The following is a 17,092-nucleotide window of genomic DNA, read 5'->3' as shown; positions in this document are numbered from 1 at the left end:
TCAAGCATATAAAAGGAAGTCGTTTGACCACAGACCCAGAGAAATCTGTGGCAGTGCTGGAGTAGCATTAGGAACCTTGTTCATCATTCTTAGCAGACAGGTTTGGATTTTTCCAGTGTATTTTTTTATTATAAAATTCTAATGATAAACAAAATATTTCATGGAAACTCATCTATATAGGCTGGGACCATTTTTTTCATTGAATGTGAAGTTGAGACAAATTTTCTGGTTTGTAGTCTAGGATTCATCTTATTCAATGGTCTCTCGCTTCAGGCCTACCAAATACCTTTTGCAAGGTTTGTCTTCAGGTCTCTGCCCTGCTTGATGCTTTTGATTTCCTACTTGTGCTTCCTGTTTCTTATTCTGGGAAGATCCTCTCATTGTTATTTAGTTCCACAAACAACTTGAATGCTCATGTTAAAAGCACACATTCCTCCTCCCAAGAGTGTGCTTCACCAAAATGTACACACACTTCCTCTTGGAGCTGGGGGTGTCCCACTTTTACAGATATCCCTGCCACACCCCCTAGTTGGTAATGTAAATGCTGGTGAGAAAGCTGCCACAGTCACATGCACACACTTAGGTAAGAATTGTTGTTAGCTACTGACAATGTTTTATATAGATGTCTGTTTTATAAATGGAAAAGAGAGAAATATTTATTTTTTTTCTCCCCTTATTTATCAATAGAAATTAAGTGAACCATTAAAGGAGTCGTAGCAAAGAAGTTTGGAAATTAAGTTTTGGTGTATATTGATATTGATTTTAAGTCTCAAAATATGCTAGTATACATTTACAGTGCAAAAAAAGTAGTTTGTGGATATCTGGAAGAAATGTTGATGTCACTGTTTGATACAGTCCCAGCATGGCTGCTCCAGAGAAACTGCTAGATAATACTATTCTGATGGGTCCTTGGACCTGCAAAATAGGGACTTATTTTCTTTTTAATTGAGTTTCTCCCTAAGTTTGCTTCTCCCTAGTAATGTTTTTGAAATTCAGCAATGAAACAAGTCTCTAAAGATAGAGATTCTTGTGTGTTGGGTCATAGATTATACATCCAGCAGTAGCTTCAAATTAGTTAAGTTTGTGAGACCTATTGAAGTCCATGTGACCGCAATAGCTTCTTACATTCCATCCTGCTCTCAAACAGCCTGCTGAATGCTTTGCACAGTACAAAATTCTGTTGATTCTTTGGAAATTATTTTCAAATTATAAACTAACATAAAATACAAAGAGTCTAATAATAGAGCCGACAGATAAGTGCTTGCCAGCCTTTGCAAGGCATCTCTGCATGATACCTACCTGTGCTTAGTTCTAGTTTTGAGTGGAAGTGCTGAATGACATCACTCGTCTTTTACAGAATCAGGTTTTGTTCCTAACTGGCACATTTTAGTATGGAATAGCCTCCATAATCTGGTAGTGTGCTCTCTAACACGTAAATTTGATTCCTCTTTATGCTTCTGCTTTTGTTTTCATTTTGTCACAAAAGGTTTTTCTGCTTTTTTTTTCTCCTTTGACCTGCAGAAGATACCATTAGTGTTCCGAAACCTGCTGAGCTCACTCTCATATCAGTTGACCAGATGCAGCCATTCAGCTGACAGAACATCAATTGGCTGAAAATACGTCCTTGTGGAGACCTGAAAGAGGAAAACAGATCAGCTGCCAGCTGAAGGCTAGTGCTTCTATGGATCTTAATCTGGGTGTTGTTCATGCCTCAGCAACATTTACTGCTACAGCAGTGAGATCAGTACGACACAGAGAACAAGAGAAGGAAGTAGATTAAACGTTAGGGACAAAAATAGCTAAGAAGTCATGTTAGAGTCATTGGGAGACAGAGCACATGAGGATGTATATTAAGAGGGCTATTTTCCACCAGCAAGAGATGGTTACCTGTTTAAATATGTTTCACTGCCAGAAACGTTAGGGGGCTCATGGTTACTGGATGACCATTAAGTGAGTCAAGTCTGATTTCTGGATCTGCTGTGGACTTCTTGAGTTAGAGCAAAACTTAACCTTTCTGGGTTCATTCTGATTGCCATCATAGGTATCTGTTCTCATTTGAGATGCAATAGGGCATCTGGAAAGTCTAGACAGCGCTGGCAAGTATGACACAGGACCTGTGGGAGACCTGCGATCTTCTGAGGTGATGGAAGAAGATCAGGTGGCATTTGAGTGGATATCAAAAGGCATTACACATCCAACCTTCTTTGCTATCAGTTGAACAAGGGAAGTAGTTGTTTCTGCTCCATCCTATTTCTGTTCTCCTTAATGAGATTACAAATAAGGTTCCTGTATGCCAAATAGAATACAAAGAGATTGTTACTTTAACATTCAAGCAGTCTTTTCTTGACCATTCACAAAAATAAATTACTTTCTTAGGTAATACAGCAGAGAAAAAACGAATGTGCCAACTTCATTATTGTTTTACGGAATAACAAAGTTTTGTCCTTGAAAAAATTAAATTGTGAGAAAGAAGGTGTGAACGTGAGTTGTCACTTTATTCACTTAGAGGGCAGATTTTTTTCTTTTTTTCTTTTTTTTTTAAGTTCTTTGATAATTTTCAGTTTCAACATTATCAGTACCGTAAAACGGCATTTTATTTGTTTGGTTTTTTTGTTTTGCTTTGTTTGTTTGTTTGTTTTTTGCTAACTTAGAGTCTTTATGTGCCACTGACATCAGTAGTCTTGACCTGTTTCTGTTTGCTTTAGACACTGGGGTGCTCCAGTGCTGTGCTTTGCGTTTTGCAGGCATTGAATCTCTTCTGCCCAGCCATGGAGACACCCCCTTCAGCCAGGGCAAAATGATAGATCGGAGTCACATTTCTAGATCTTGTGCATTGTTGCAAGGAAGGCAGAACTCACTGTGATTCATATCAATGAATGAAAAAGTTGCAAGTTTTTACACCCGTTTTGGCTACTGGTGAGCTAAGTGGCAAGAACAGAAGTTGGTAGTGTGGATTTATCTGGGATTTAGCAAACATGCTATAGGTAGTACAACAACTTAGGTCTAAGAATAAATGGACAAAAAGTGAAAGGAGAAAACGTGGAAGGAACTGTGGTGTGGTTTCATGTGAGCAAAGACTAATTTTGAGTTTTATTCTCAGACTTTTAGGATACCTGCGTATTTGGTGTTTTCAGGGGACCTTTGTTCAGTTTGGATATGTCTAGCCTGGGTGAGGAGAGCTGGACTCTGAAGATTGTTTATCCAACCTGATGCACATCTGAAGTGAACTTATGAGTTTAATGAAGCTGTCAAAGGAGCGTGGCCTGGGTTTGACTAGATTTGTTCAAAGTGATTTGTTCTGAGGATGAGTAACCAAAGCACAGACTTCTTGCAGCTTTAGACAGACTTTCGGCATCACCAGTAACAATGGATAAATTTAACTGGTTACTCAAGGAGACCTTTTAAAATGTTTTCTTTTTTTGCTTTATTGTTACTTAACTGGAAACAGAAAGCTATTTTTTCTTCCTCATATCCTTTTCTACAGCTTTAGGTGTGTATAAGTGACTACATCTCCTGCCATCCATACTTGTACTCTCCTGTTTCCTTCACAAGCTGAACGTAGGGAGGCGATGCTTTCGTACTCTTACAGTGTCCCCCATTACAATGGGGGATATCTCGCATGTCTTGAAGGTCTGCTGCCTACACAGCGTTTTCCTCGTCTCACCATGAGATTACAAATGGTGAGCGAAATGAGTAACTCGACTCCCAACTGATTAGTCAGTCTTTTAAAACGGAAGCAGAAGACTTCCCCCCCAGAACCACGTTGCACAGGAGACCAAACATGAAAAAGGAAATTGGGGACGAGCAGTCTGAAAAATTGCGTTTGAGACATACGTCCCACATAACCACACGCTTTTGCCAGACAGACTCAAATCTGGTCTTACGCACTGTCGCCTGGTATGAAAAAAAATCAGCTTATTTATGAACTTCATTACACATTTTGGAACTGTATTTTTTTTTTTTCCAATCACACCCTGTGTCCTTTTCTAAAGAGAAAAGAATATCCCTCTGTTTTCCTATAGTGTGATCAGTTGTAGCTCATGCTAGATCTTAAAGGAAATAGATTGTATGTTTTCAGTAGATGCTATTCAGGTTTTTTATGAAAATAGTACTCCCTGAACTACTTTAAGAAATGTAGGTGCACTTAAATTGGGGAAAAAATACTCTAACTTACGTTAAAGATGTGATCTTTAACTCAGTTACTCAAGCATTTGGATCTAAGGCTTTTACAAAGCTTATTACTGAAAGAAACATTTCCAAGGTATTTAAATGTCATTCTTTAAAATGCATTCATTATGGTAAAGAATTCATTATAAGCTCAAACCTAGACACATAGTGGTGATTCATGAACTCGGAAGATAGTACATATAAAAACGTGTAACTTCTTGAATTGTAATTCAAACTTTTTGAAATTCTAACATGAAATTATTCACATGTGACAGTTGGACAGTGAGATATAATGTTTAGAGGATGGGGAGTATGTATTTAATTGCTTATTTTGCCAGACTAAAAGTTGGTTTTTTTGTTTGTTTTTGTTGTTGTTGTTGTTTTTTTTTTTTTTTAAGGAAGAAAGAAAAACACTTCAGTGGAGCTAAAAGGTTTTGGTTAAATGAAATACTCAGATTAAAATATTTAATGGGGAAAAAAAGGCAAAGTTTGAAAACAAAGAGTAAGGGGGAAACAAGGAATAAGGGAGATTACATTCCAATCACAAAATGAGGCAAACCTCCTATCTACCTTCCTTTGGGGAATACATTCAGGACTGTAAAAAGTGTGGTGTTAGGGTGGTAGGTAAGTTCTGAGTCTCAACAAAAATTAAAATTTTCAAGGAAGAGAGAAGCACTTCAGTGTTAGTTGTTGGACTCTGAAGTCAGTGCCATCCTCCTAAATTTCTCCTCTCTCCTTTGTCATAAAGTCTTTGGATTTTCTGTCTTTTCTCCCTCAGTGTGATATTTGCCACGAGCAGAACCTGTACTACCTATGGAAGGGTGTAACTCATTTCCTACCTGAACAGTTGCGTGTGTCAGTTTGGAAAAATACAGTTTAGTGCTTATCTTTGACAACAAAAATGACTAAGAAAAAAAAGAATACTAAACTGGTGTGGGTTTTAATCCTATTTACATGTCCATAAATTCTGGTTAAGTTTACCAGCTTTTGTTTTGGACACAACTGCATGCAGTCCTAAAAGAGAATTTCAAAGAGTCATCATTGTCCTCTATTTGTACATAACCTTAAAATTATGTGTGTGCTTTCTCCTATATATTAAAGGCAGTATAACATGTTCGTCTTTACACAATTTTATATTAAATCCATAGTTCAATTTCTCACCTCAGATTATGAGATAAAGCCTGGGTAATGAGACCTAGCTGTAGATGGTGAGCCCGCTGACTTCACTTCAATGGGATCTGGAAAAACATCACTCTGGGAGAGCTCCTTAATCAGGCACATTAATCATTAGTCTCATTTTCAAGTTCTTGCAAACGCTGTTGACAGTGAACCAATACAACTGTCAGAAGCTTAAGACTGTTTCTGGCTGTTAATAGCAACCGGTGTGTGTCATAGAATAACTGTCCGACAACTGGGGTGTGCTGGGTTTTCTCTTTTAGAGAACATTATTTTATTAGTGTTAGCGCACTCAGCTTGCATTAAAAAGGATTTATTGGTGGAAAAGGAGATATCTGGCACAACCCTACCATCTTGTGTGCATCACGAATAACAATAAAACAATGAAGGGTTCTGCTGTTGTCCACATGAGTAATCATGAGATTGAAAAAGTTTACAATGGATCCTACCATAATTTTAGGCGTCAAATCACACATCTCAAATGGAGATTATAGAGTGTTTGAAAAATACTTGCAAAAGAAATGCTCATAATAGATTCAGAGAGTTTTAAAAGCAAGAGAGCTTAGTAACCCGGTTTGACCTGCTGCAAAAGAAAGGCTTTAGAATGATGTGCATATAAAACACTTCTGTTTGTTATCCAGTCTTGATTTGAACTCTCAGTATAAGTCTAACATGTCTCCAAGTGGTGCTGTTTTCACCAAGAAGTGTCTCATCATAATTTGAAGTTGTTTTGCTTTTGTTTTTTCTCCATTAGTAATCTGTTCGTTGATAAATACATTAAAGGTTATTTTCTTTATTCTTTTCCTAGAAGAGAGATTGCTGGAGCTCAGTCTCAGTTCTCTTACAAACCCGTTACATTTGGAAACAGTCTTTGTAAACACAGAAATCAAAATCAGGCATGGGATGGGATATATGGCCTTTCTATGTGTAATAATACTTCCCTATGTGGACGATACAAACACAGAAAGAAGTCCTATTTGGAAAGCAGAAAATACACGTGTGTATTTATATAATGATACATGCATATATTTATATACACATATGTATAGTATAAAGAAATTTGGGGCTTATGGTCTGTGGGCCTGGTGTCCACTCTCCTTTAGAGGGGTATGAACTGCTCCTTATTTAGAAAGAATGAGCTTTTCTCTGTGAAGAACTGAAAGTTTTCTCCTTTTTTAATTAGACAAACTTCCTTAGAAAGAAGCTTTGGTTAATTATATGCAGCACACACATGTCCTGATAGTTGCATATTGTCCCATTTATTTTTCAATACTTGGAGACTTTACATGATAATTTACATCTTTTTAAATTGTCGGTAACCCAAAAATGCTTTTCAGATAGCCATACGGCCACATAACATCCCATTTCAGTATGTATAATAGCACTAAATATGCATATTTAAAAATTCAAATCTCTCTCTGTTTAGTTTGGGAAGCGGAATAGAGTGATAGTGGTTGTGTTTTTAATCCAAGATCGAGCCTTAGGATCTGTGCTCTGGGTCTTTGCCATTGTTATCCTGCAGTCCTGGGTGAGTTGGAGCACTCAGAACTCCTTCACCTTGGTAGTCTTTGCCCAATGGTATCAGGAGACTGAACATTTTTTTATCAGAGCAGGAAAAGCTTGCTGTATGTATAAAGCCTTGCTGTCCCCTGCTGGTAACTGGAGTAAATCTGAAACACCTCTTGCAGTGTCTTGGCTGAGCCTATTTTACTGCAAACTACTCTTTTTTTCTTTCTTTTATAAGCACAAAGCCATCTTGCACAGTAACTCTTCATGGTTTCAACCATTTGTGACCCTGGAAGAATGGTATGGTCCTGGCCTTATGGGGCTGGATGCCCAGATGCAAAGGCTGAGGTTGATACCCAGCTGACACAGAGCTGGTGCTGTCTCTAAGCCAAATGCAGCTTCTGCTTTTTCTAGCCTTGCCAAAAGACTGAGACCGTGGGAGGGAGAAAGTGGAGATTCAAGGGCTGTGGGTGCAGGAAGCGGAAGTATTATATAGGGTGTGAGGTAGAAGGTGACAGCAGGGTGGGCCTTGATGCTAATTTCCATGCTGAGGACAGGGTTCACTTGCTAAAAAGATGCAGTTGTAAATGCTGTTGGTAGATTCCTCTTTCTCAGCCTAAAGAGGGGAGTTGCCTGAGTGGAGACAGGGTTACGTACCAGACCTGGTTAGGATGGGCAGTTCTGGAGTGGCACAGAGGAGAACACAGTTTACAACCCCAGTGTACGTGAGTGGGCATGTCGACAGTGTCCCTCCAAGTCACCACCTTTGGGGGGCATGTGGTTGGCAGGGTTGCTTAAGTCCCCACCTTTCTGCTATTGACATAGGCCTTAAAAACATCAGTAGTGGAAATATCACACTTACATGCTAATACTTTTTTATATAGATGTAGGGAGACGAATGTGGGCAGAGTGCTATCTCCCACTTCCTCCCATAAGTCAGACAAACCAAAAAAAGCATCTGAGGCCACAAATTCACCCCTGCGTGGGGGAGCATCAGGTCTTCTGTGGGCAGAAGAAGAAGTGAGGATGTTGTCAGGAGTTCAGAAACTGAAACGTGCCAAATCAAGATGAAAAAGTAAGTGGAGAATGTGAAGCAGGGACAAAGAGTCTGGGTTAAAAAAGGACTCAGTAGCTCTGTGGTTTAACCTGGCAAGCAGGTTAACACCATACAGCCCTTTGCTCACTGCATCGTAGCAGGTGCTGTGAAGGAAAAAATAAATCTGTCACAGCTGAAAGCAAGTCAAGGCGATGTGTCAGACTAGGAGATGATCAGAAAGTCAGAATTCTTCCTTAGGAAAAATGCAGTAGTTGCAGTGTTTGCTTTTGCTCTTTACTCTGGAAGAACTGAAACTGCTGCTTTCACAGAGATATACCCCCAGCAGCCAGCCAGCCAGCCAGACATCACTTAGTCACAGGATACATGGATTCTGACGTGAGGGAGATCTGAAGAATGTGTCCTGTGCTCAATGTGTGCCTCCCTGCACCCCAGTTTAGCCTGTAAATCATGGGCTCTCTCAAAGAGAGAGGGAGAAAATGTACTCATCTAGCTTTCTCTCATGGTTGACTTTCTGTGCTCCATTTTGTATCCGGGCAGTGCGTGGCAATGTGCAGCTTCCCTGTTCAGTGCCTCTGCTGGGGGATTATTCAGCCTGTGCTGAGCTTAAAAAGCACATAAGGAATTGTGCAAGGGCTGTAGCAGTCTGTAGACTCCCACTGAACCCTCATGGTTTCAGTTCTCTTTATAGAAGTTGCTGCACACAACTTTGCAATAGTGTCCTTCCAGTGATCCTGGGGAGAGTGTGAAGGAAGGAAAGACGATTTTCACCCATCTTGCCAATATCTAAACTGATTTCTAAGATTGTTTCTGAAGAAATCTAGATCTCTGTTATACATTATTCTCCTCATGTTTTTTGTCACGCTCCCTCTCTCCCACTCCCCTTTCTGCCCACCAGCTACTCGATGAGCGTGTTTAAGGGCATTCTGCATTGGCTGTCCTTCTTGAGGGGTTGGCATGTGATGCAGTATATCACAAGTATACAGCAGAAAATGATTAACAGAGGCGTAGTGGGCTAAGGTTAAAGAAACTGTTTGAGAAACCTTCCTTTAATTAGCTCAATATATCTCCTCTTTCTGCTTCTCCTCTTGTCATGAGTTACAACTATTTAAAATAGCATCAAGACACGGGCATTTAGTTACCATAAATGATAGATATTTGAGAAGGTTATTTGACAGCTTGCAGTCAACATTGCCTTATAGAGTATGTGTGAGAAAGGCTGGAAAACAACGTCTCAGGTACATAAGTGCCTTCTGAGTGGAAAATGTTTCACCCCAGTAACAGGCTGTGACACCCGCCAGTACCAAAGCTGAGTGGATGTTTAAAGGCTGGCTTTCAAAACCAAAGGAGATGGTAAAAAGTCCATCTGGCTATTTTGGCAGGAGTCTCTATCCATCAGGCTGCTGCAGGACAAATTGTTTTTTTTTCTCTAATCACCCCATGGGTCATTTTTATTTCATTTTATTTTTTAATCTGAGTCAGAGGTAGAGAGGCAGCACAGGGTTCTGGTTGGAGAGATCAGGAGGTGCGAAGGGAAGACTGCTAAACAAAGGGTGGTCTTGAGATGCGGTCAGAGCCTCTGTTTAATGTTTTAATCACCTTACGTTTCTCTATTTTGCCTTCAGCTTGAGCCAAACACATCACCTATTGGAATCTTCCTATTTCATTGCCAGACTTAAACAATACAAGCCCAACGATTCTCTCTTTGTGATTCAGTGGGAGGCTAGAAAGTGGGATATTGGCAGAGAGGAAGATATCAAAGAGCCCAAAGTTCTTGCTTTAAATTGGTTTATTTGTGCATAGTTTCTGTACCAGCTTTTAATCTTTTTGCACCAAAATTGATTCTTGCCGTCAGTGAACAAAACAGGAGCAGGAGTGAGATTTAGCTGGAATGTGGCAAGCAGCTCCAAAGCCACATTAATGTGAAGATATCCAGAGCTTCCCTGCACACACACTAAGCAGCCTGTTAACTCCCATTTGCAAACAAGAGGAGTTCTATTTCCTGCTCTGTGTTTGCAAATCAGTCAAAGCTGTAAGAGATTTGTACCTAAATTTTAATACCCTAAGGTGGACCCACAACAAAGCCCACAATTTAAACGGAATCTTCATTTTTCTCCAGTGACATGGAGAAAAGGATGAAGGTGCTGTGAGAGGAGTAGGCTAAATGGTGCTTAAAGCAGCGCCGCTATTTAAATACCAGTCTCTGAAAAATCCGGGAGCGTACAGAAGGGCTCATTAGTAAGGACTAACCCAGCCAGCTCTCTTAAGCTGAATGCTCGAGTCTGATGTCTCCACTCAGCTTAGCTAACCTTGTTTCGGTGTCTTCTTGCTCCCTAGGTTAGCTAATATTTGTGTACATGAGCAACTGCAGACCAAGAAGGTTCAACAGTGACTTAGTATGTACGTAAAGTGATTTTCTGCAGTGGTGTTCAGCTTCCATGGAAACACACTTAACGTTTATCTCAAACATTCTATGACCACAAGTCCATGAAGCACATTACTTTCTCTCAGTGTGCAGGTAATTCTGAGCGTAGCTCAAGGCTCTCATCAAACAAATGTCAGTTATTTCTGTTCCAGGAATACCCACTGTCTTTGTGCTGCCTGAAGAGCTGCCACTAGGTGGTACCATAGGATTTTGTAGATGTCGAAGAGACCATTCCAAAAGCAAAATTGTCTTAATATTAGTGTAATGTAAACGAGATGAGGATACGCGAGCCAAGCCGTTCTTTTAAGGTAACATCCTTATTTGAAGATAGCACTCTTCACAGAACGTTGATTTACCCCGACAAAGGCAGGAGCAGTTGGGAGGACGGTTGGTCCTGGTTCATTTAAAGGCGTTTACCTGAAAATTGAGGGATATTTAGGAGGTAGTGGAGCAGGAAGCCAACACAGTTGTGCAGTATGAGATCTGAGCGCCCACTCTGTGTGCAGTGACTGCTGTAGGGGTAGCAGCAGTGTGAGGCTGGAGTGAATTGCAGACACAAAAAGAACTATTTAGTGGTGAGAACCAGGCTGCCCAGAGCCACATCCAGCCTGGCCTTGAATGCATCCAGGGACAGGGCATCCACAACCTCCTTGGGCAACCTGTTCCTCTTAAAAAAAATCTCCAGTTGAATAAACAAGCTCTTACACTGAGGTGCAAAATGTTCTCCAACAGTACTGGTAGCTCACATCTGTCCAATCAACTGTATTTTAAGCTCTTTTCCCTTCAGTATGTTAATTCACATTTATGAAGCTGTCTTATTATAATTTTTGTCTTCATTCTGCTTTATGCAGTTTCCATGCAATTGCATTGTACTACCCACCTCCTTAAGGCCCCTGGATTACATTTGCATATGAATTTCCCTCACACTGTGAGATCAAAGAACTTAAACATCTTGAATGAGTTTTGTTTCGTTTTGTCATTTCTCTTTTTTTCACGTGGGCTGACAGAGAAAGAATAATTTCCCAGGAAAATTTTAATGAATAATTATTACAAAAATAAATAGTGACACAAAAAGGATATTGGAAATTATTACTAAAATACTGTAGTGTGAGATACAGTGACTGTTTCTATTTTTGTAATTATTAAACTCATAGATACTACTGAGCAACCAAAAATTCCTACTGGAGTCCTCCTCCTATGTCCACATTTACTGTTCTTCCAACTCCAGTATATATGCATTACCTTGCCATAGATGGTTAGGTAATGTTTTAGTCCTAATAAAAAACTAGATATATTCCTGACAAAGAATTCAGCATCACTGCAGAACGTACTTTGTCAGCGCAGAGAGATCAACATAAGCTGTAGTATGAGAATGACAGAAAAAAAGGCACAAATCAGAAAGAATGAGGTGTGGTGTGACACAAGTACAGTTCATTCTCATAATTCCTGTCGCAGAATGTAGAACTTCTAGTACTTCCAGTATTGATTAACTATCAAACATGTTGAATAGTGGAAACCATTTGTGACTGTAAAAGGTGTCATTCTAGACCAGAATATGCTGCACTTTTTGTTTGACATGAAAAGATAAGTGTATCATGTCACAAAACCTCCTCTATGCCATTTGGCAAGCTGCGTTTTTCATTTTATTCTACTAAACGACAAAGCTCTAGAAAGAGATTCAGTAGATACAAGGACCTTTCGTGACTGCTATGCTAAGTCCTTCCATCAGTTGAAATGATTGAATTTAGGTCAAAATCCAGACCGTTTGTTCTAGAATTAAATTCAAGGAACTTTAGGTGCTTAATTTTGTATGTTTGCTGATAGTGCTTCAAGACAAGTGCCAAAGAGACTTGAAGAATTCTCTTCATACTGATGAGCCAAGGCAGGAAGGCCAAATGTAGAAGTGAGGAACAAACACTAGCAATGCAAGCACTAGTGCTAGAGCCTGCTAATGGCATTTTATCTGGCATCCCCCAGTTTATGTACCATTGTTTCACTGCAGTGAGCATTTCAGGTCTTCTGGTGGCAGCCCTTTCAGCCTGAATTTGCCTATGCACCTTCTCTACTGAATGTGGTGTTTGAAATTAGAAGCTGTCAAAGGAGCTCATTCTGCTAGCTGCTTGAATTTTTGAGACTGAGATTTTCTTTCATGATATACTTTTTTAGATTCTTTATCCTTTATCTGTTTAGAAGCAAATGCCTCTTGTGCCATTCATGCAGTCTATTTGCTTCAGTTAGTCACATAAATATCTACATCCATATTAGAAGAACTACTAAATAACATTATTTACACGAGTTGGTAGATTAGAGACTATTGCCTGTAGTTAATGTAGTCCAGTTCTGTATTTCAGAGGGAGAAAAAGGTAACACGTTTTAAGTAATGCTTTTATTTTTTTCACACTAATTTGGTGAAAAGGCAGCTCACCAAAGAAGCTTCAGCCTAGGGATTATTGACAAGTGTGGGAGACTGAGTTGGGCAGTATCTCTGTATCCCTGGACTGTGCAGGCATGGGAATGTTGGTGTCAAAACAAATGAAAATAGATGATACTTTATTCAGAATACTACATCATGCAGTTCATGATTTCTCTTCCTGTGCTCTTCTCTGTGCTAAAATGTGACATTCTAAAGGCAATATAGTTACGTGAAGCTTTTCAAGAAATATAATTTAAGAAGTTTTTTCTTTTCTTTCTTCTCTATGAGTCTTCAAGCTATAACTACTGTATTAGAAAAAAAAATTGTTTCCCCAGAGTTTTATTGAGTCCAAGGTTTTGTTTGTCTTTCCAGTGTGGTTATGCATAGATGGGAACATATACATAGACCAAAATATAGCTTCACATGCAAACCTAAATGCAAACTGGTGTAAATGGGGAGACAAATCCAGCTGTAGTCACTTTATATGCAAATATAAATGCAGTACGAAAAACTAAACAAGGCATTGTCCCATCTAAGATAGAGAAACGATATACCAGCAGTCGGAACCCATGGTAACAAAATAAAATAAGAGAATTATTTACTCTATAATTGTCTCTTTTTTCTCAATAAAAGATCAGAGCATGCAGGGCTACCTCTGGAACATCTAGGAATACATTGAGTCCAATTTCTGAGATCAAATTATAGAAGTTGAAGAATTGGAGAAAATGAAAAAAGAAACTTTTCTAGGAGGTATTTTCTTTCCAAATGAGCAGTTTAGGAATGTTTAAAGTAAAGCTTTTAGGGATATTTTTAGTGCCACGTTTCTGTCTGTCACTAAATGAATGTTTCAAATGGAGTGATTTTACTTCATAATTACAGTATCGAACAATTACTGTTCCTAAGCACCATAAAGACAGAACATCAGGTAAATATGAAAGAGGTTCTTGTTAACCAGGTAAGAAAACTGAGGCTTCTCGAGCAAACCGAGATCTTTAACCAATGTAGGAAATGTAACTATTCTTTTCATGGCTTCTCCACCCTTGGCTTTTAGTGCACCAAAAGGCAGAAGATGCATTCCATACTTCAGGCCCATAATGTGCTTCTAAGTCCCACGTGGAACACGAAGGGTAACTGTCATTCAGGGGTAAAGGTGTTACATGAGGTTAATGGTGCAAAACTGCTCTCAGGTCATCCTAATGTGATGCTCATCTCATTTAAGCAGCAGACGACGCTGGAGAGATTCTCTCTTTTGAGCTTTTTGTTCAAACTTCATGTTTGGATCAAGACTGAAATGAGTCTGGGGAGGTTCTAGTGCCAACCCTGTGATTCAGTGTATCAGTGTTCAAGTCGTTTTGTGCACTGTAGTTCAAGCAATTTCCTGACAAAACAGAAAATGCTGAGTCTTCAGATCCAACATTTGCAGAGGTGTCATTGAATTTCTCCATACAGAAAAAAAATGGCATTCATCAACGCTTACTGGATGTTTGTAGAGACCAAAGCGTGGGTGTGAGCTCAGTGAGGGGTGGGTGGTGCATTTCAGCAGTGGTGACAATGGGTCACCTCCACTGGTACAGATTGCTACAAGTGTGGAGATACTACTTTCATAATAACCTCCATATTTTTTTAAATATATTTTTATTCATTTCTTTTATGTATGTTACTATTGTGCCTCTATTTGTAATTTTGGGGCAGGCTAGCCATGATGTGCACATGATGGATCTGACAGAATCCAGGTTCCTATGTGCTTTAGAAGTTTTAGAAGTATCACTGCGTGCGGGAATTCAGTTTTTGTTGTGTTTGTTGAATGGGTTGTTGGTTTTTTTTCCAGTAACATGGTGTTATTAAGAAATAAATTCCACTTTGAGTTTATTCCTACCATTTATATTTTGTAGCTTTTTTTTTTTTTTTTTTGGTAAATCCACTTCTCGTGTTCTGAAAGAGAATGAGTCCTTTAAAGCATAACAATTCTGAGAATTGAGCTTTTTGCGTGAGTGAAAAAAGGAACCATCACTATACTTCAGTGAAAGCAAGCAAGAGACTTGCAGTGCAAATGTTCTTTCTAATAGAACTCTCTGCAAGTGCTTTCTATTTAGGTACAACAGTACTTTTTGTCCTAATGGACAAAGCATAAGAAAAAAAATGTCTTTGGCAATGAAGATATTTCTCTGCTGATAGTAAAAGGCTTTGGTCAAAAGGATCACCCAGAAGCCTGAACATCCATAATGCCTTCCTGTAGTGCTGACACGCTCCTAAAATATTAATGGGCATCCCTGTCCTACACGTTGATGGAGGATGGAGGTAACCTCTCCATTTCACACTTGTGCACAGCAGGTTATGGAAATTCTTGGTAAAGCAATGAGGTTTGGGCAAAGTTCAGTCTTCCAAGTTGTACTTTAGTGCCTGGCATTTTCCTCTGTCAAATTACCGGGTTTGGGATGCTTGATTATGACTTCTTTAAATGTGAAAGTCATAGACGTAGGGAATGAACAAGAATAAAGATGACTGGCTCCCATATTGCACATCTAGACATTTTCAGATGCTTTGTGAAATGGATCTTTAATAATGCGTATTTTGTATTATATAGATATTCAAAAATCCAACTGCTCAACTCCAAAACGCTGCAGTATGTAGTAAGATAATGCTTTAGTGATTTGAAAAATTGTGAATGCACATCAAATTATCATATACAAATTTCAAGTGATCATGTATATGTATTTAAAGCAATCATGCCAAATGCCTTCTCGTATTTAAACAGGAGAAAAAAAGATTAATTTATAAAGATTTGGACGGTCTGCTCAACAAATTTTTTCATTTACTTCGTTGATGTAGTTTTAATTCAAAGATTATGGAAAAATTAGTATGCTCTATTATACTTGAGTTGTTGATAACCCTTAAAACTGTAATTACTGTACATTTCTGTTTAAGCATCCTAAATTAACTGAAATAGTGTTAAAACCCTCCATGATACTTTATTACAGAATTATTAAAATAATGTGTTAAGAACAGTTTATTTTTTAAATGATAATTAGGCTGGTGATCAGAGAATTAGTCAGATATTTACCTCTCTGGATATAGTTTATGTTTTTCTGTGCAGATGTATGTATTTCCACTGAGGTCTTCCCCCTATTTCTTTATGGAGTTATCAGAAAAAATATAAGGGATTATTTTTATGAAGACGGACTATTTTTTTTTAATTTCTCTTTATCCTGTATTTTGGTCAGGAATTAGAGATCCCTGGCAGCCTCCTGCTCCACTGCTCTCCGGTTTCTCCGGTTTTCTTTGTGATAAAGTCAGGAATGTGGGATTCAAAAAAGAGCACTGTCAGGCATCTGTGATTTCATTATCACACATAGAATCATTGAATCATAGGATGGCTTGGGTTGGAAGGGACCTCAAGGTCCTCCAAACCCCCTTCCTCAGGCAGGGCTGCCAACCTCCGTATCTAACACTAGAACCGGCTATTTCAAGGCACTCTTTTCCTCAGATCACAAACCATTGGTGCAGCAGATTTTTTGGGCTTCCTTCTTGGCCCACTAAGAAAGGTGACTTGATCTCACCTCTTCTGAAAACGAGACTTGGATTTGTAAGAAAGAAGAATGGCTTGCTATATACTTGAGTAAATTATGTAATTTCAGCAGTCCTGATTGCTGTCTTCACTGAGACTTCAATCAGCAGAAAGTCCCCAGTGCTGAAAGGATACCAAGACGGCGCCCAGGCGGAAGTTGCGATTTTCCACTGAAGTTTCATTGCAAAATGAATGGTAGCTGCGGGACTGCCGAACAAAACCACATCCTCCTTGTAGCTCAGCCTCATGTTCATTTCTCTGCTAACCACTAGTGCTGAGGAAGAAAGAAATGAAAAAGAAATGCAGAAAGCCAGAAGGAAAAGTAGGTGATAGAATAGGCTATGGGTATTGGAGAACAGCGGAAGTATCAAATTCATATAAAATGAAAGTTACTAGGGCTTTTTTGCTTGTTTAATCTTATTGTTACCTCTTGTATTTAGAATTATTTTTGATTATGAATATTCCTCCTTCTCCATATGGTTTAGGATATATTTTTCTTCAGGAATATATTACAGCTCATTCTTCACTTAAAAATACGCTATAAATCTTTGAGGAGCAATGAAGAAGATCAGAGTGTGCACTTGGAGACACTCAAAAATTGCACAAGATCCTGTCATTTCTTGTGACGCCATGACAAATTCCAATTAATATGGTTACTCCACTAAAACTGTTCAGTGCTTTTCAGGCTGTATATTAGGAGAAACTTCTCCAAAAGAGCAGTGAGGCATCGAAACAGGCTGCCCAGGGAGCTGATGGAGTCACTGTCTCTGGAGGTGTTCAAGAATT

At 39.0% G+C, this 17,092-nt stretch overlaps 1 long non-coding RNA gene across 1 annotated transcript in view; it reads left to right on the top strand.

Annotated features, from left to right (window-relative positions):
* Window positions 1-17,092, top strand: part of LOC146543693 (uncharacterized) — a 102,348-nt gene that overhangs the window by 44,011 nt on the left and 41,245 nt on the right. The window lies entirely within an intron of this gene.

This window comes from Meleagris gallopavo, chromosome 10, assembly GCF_905368555.1.
Source record: "Meleagris gallopavo chromosome 10, MGAL_WU_HG_1.1, whole genome shotgun sequence".
Lineage (NCBI taxonomy): Eukaryota > Metazoa > Chordata > Aves > Galliformes > Phasianidae > Meleagris > Meleagris gallopavo.
Note: the sequence above shows the minus strand (reverse complement) of the source record. Positions and strands in the feature narration are given on the sequence as shown.